This window comes from Galeopterus variegatus, unplaced genomic scaffold, assembly GCF_000696425.1.
Source record: "Galeopterus variegatus unplaced genomic scaffold, G_variegatus-3.0.2 Scaffold2769, whole genome shotgun sequence".
Taxonomy (NCBI): Eukaryota; Metazoa; Chordata; class Mammalia; order Dermoptera; family Cynocephalidae; genus Galeopterus; species Galeopterus variegatus.
In genome coordinates, this window is record NW_007728880.1 from 222,229 (window position 1) to 224,765 (window position 2,537).

The window sequence follows — 2,537 nt, forward strand, 5'->3', positions numbered from 1 at the left end:
GCCACCCGGCCCGCAGACTCGGAGTCCGTTTGCCGGGTTTTGGCTGCGGCTCCCAGGGGAGAGGACCCGAAGCCTGGGTAAGGCGGAGGGTGAAAGAGAAGGTGCAGGTACTGGGAGCGGCGAGGGAGCGAGATGGATGGGTGCTGCAGCAACGGGATCCCCGTCGCCCACAGTCACCCAAGCCACAGACGATCGTCTACACCCTTGGAATGATTCTAGCGCAGCCGTTCTCCGCCTTCGGCGTGGATCGTTTCCACCTGGAGGGCTTGTTAAAACGCATCCCACGCCCAGAGTTTCACTTGCAGTAGGTCTGCAGTGAGGCACGACAATTTGCATTGCTAACGTGTTCTCAAGGGGAAGATGATGCTACAAGTCCCGATACCACACTTCGAGAGCTGGTCAAAAGGAAGGGTATTCATTATTGAAGGAAGAAATTGTTCTCTCCCCCTCCCCCTTTTTGCGATTCCACAGAATACTTCCTCTTCAACTAGCTACACCTGTTTTAAATAAATAACTAAAGCCTGCACTCAAAGGTGAGCTGTTTCTTGTCGCATGTGAGTAAGTGGAGGGAAGGCAGCCTCAAGAGTTCTCACGTACTTTGCCTGTAACATAATGCATAGCCCTGGCTCCCCCCAGCTCAGCCCATGGAACAGGACGCTGCTCCTTTAACTCGCAGTCCTGTGTGCCCCTCATCGCCCAGTACAGTACCTGTTACAGAACAGGCACCCAAGCAACTATGAGATGGTAGCAGTAAGTCTGGAGAAAAACGAAGGAGGTTAAAATTATTCTAAGTAACCAAAAGGAGTTGGATGAGCTATTAAAGATGGAAGTAGGTGGGTCAAGGAGAGGGAGGATTAGGATTTCTCCCTGCCTCCCACCTAGAGAATCCAGTTAATGTCCTTATCTGAGCCCAGATATACAGGAAGAATTGAGTATGTAATTTCTCACAAAATATTTCTTTAAAAGTTAAACATGCATCTACCATAGGATCCAGCTATTCTATTCCCAGGTATTATCCAAGAGAAATTAAGACGTATACTCACACAAAGACTTGAACACAAGTGTTCATAGCAGCTTTTTTTCACCATAGCCCCAAACCAGAAGGAACCCAACTGTCATCCATCAACAGGTGAATGAAAAAACGGATTGCGGTCCATCTATACTACTCAGAGATGAAAGAGAGGGAACTACTCATATAGGCCTCAACACAGATAAATCTCAAAATCATTATGCTGAGTTGAAGAAGCCAGAGACAAAATATATACTGTATGATCACATTTATATGAAGTCCAAACTAACCTATAATGACAAAAGGTAGATCAGTAATTGCCTGGAAACGAGGTAGAGGAAAGGATGGACTGCAAAGGAACAGTAAAAATGTTTTAGGGGCGATGGAAATTTACTCTGTTCTGATTGTCGTGATGATTTCACATGTAGTATATAACTGTCATAGCTAAATTGTACACTTCAAATATATAAAATTAATTTTGCATAAATTATTCCCCAATAAAGTTGGTAAGAAAAAAACTTGATCAAATACACTTAGGATCTGTTTATTTAGTGAGAACATTGACCAAGATAAGCTCATGAGGAAATATAGTCTAAATATGGTGTAACCTGATTTGGAGAGAAGGCAAAATAAAAAGTCACCCTCTGTAGAGGAAGCTAACAATAATCAGTATAAAATGTCTGGAATAACCATCTGTAAAGTAACCAACCCCAATATATGATTTGTAAATGTATCGTTGATAAAACTAAACTGTTTCCCAAAAGTATCTCCCAAATCTTATTACTATAACTGTGCCACCAGTGCATAATAATTATAAAGAAAATTATCTCCTCAACCAATTGTATCACTATCAATGAGAAATAAGATTTTCAGGCTGTTTCCAAGAGCCCAGCCCAGCCAGCACACTAGAAAAGTCTCAGTTTTAAGTATTTGTTTATCATATGAATTATGTTCAATCGTGTTTTCCAACTGTTGGTTGAAAGAAATTTTTTTTTTCTTTTTTTTTTTGTCTTTTGTCTTTTTTCCGTGTCCGGCAACGGATCGCAACCCTCAGTGTTGCCCCCGTACCGGACCGGGGACCGGCAATGGGATTGCAACCCTCGGTGTTGCTCCCGCGCCTCGCTCAGCCAGTGAGCGGGAACCGGTCTGTATGTGGGATCCGAACCCTCGGGCGGGAGCGCCGCCGCACTTCCCAAGCGGTGCACTATCCAGTGCACCACCGGGCCGGCCCTGAAAGAAATATTAATAAAAACAATAGCTAAGAGTTATTGAGCTCCTACTAGCTAGTCACCATTTTAAGCACTTTATAGTGTTTTCTCGTTGAATATCTATGACAACCCTATGAAATTATCTTCACTGTATAGGTGAGAAAACCGAAGTACAAAATGTTAATTATTTTTCCTTCTATAACACAACTAAAGACTAAATAAATAAAAACTAAATACAACTAAATAAAAATTTCTTTTATATAAAGACAATCTTTGCTGATGCCACACGTCCCAAGGATCCATCTGGATTATTAATTTAT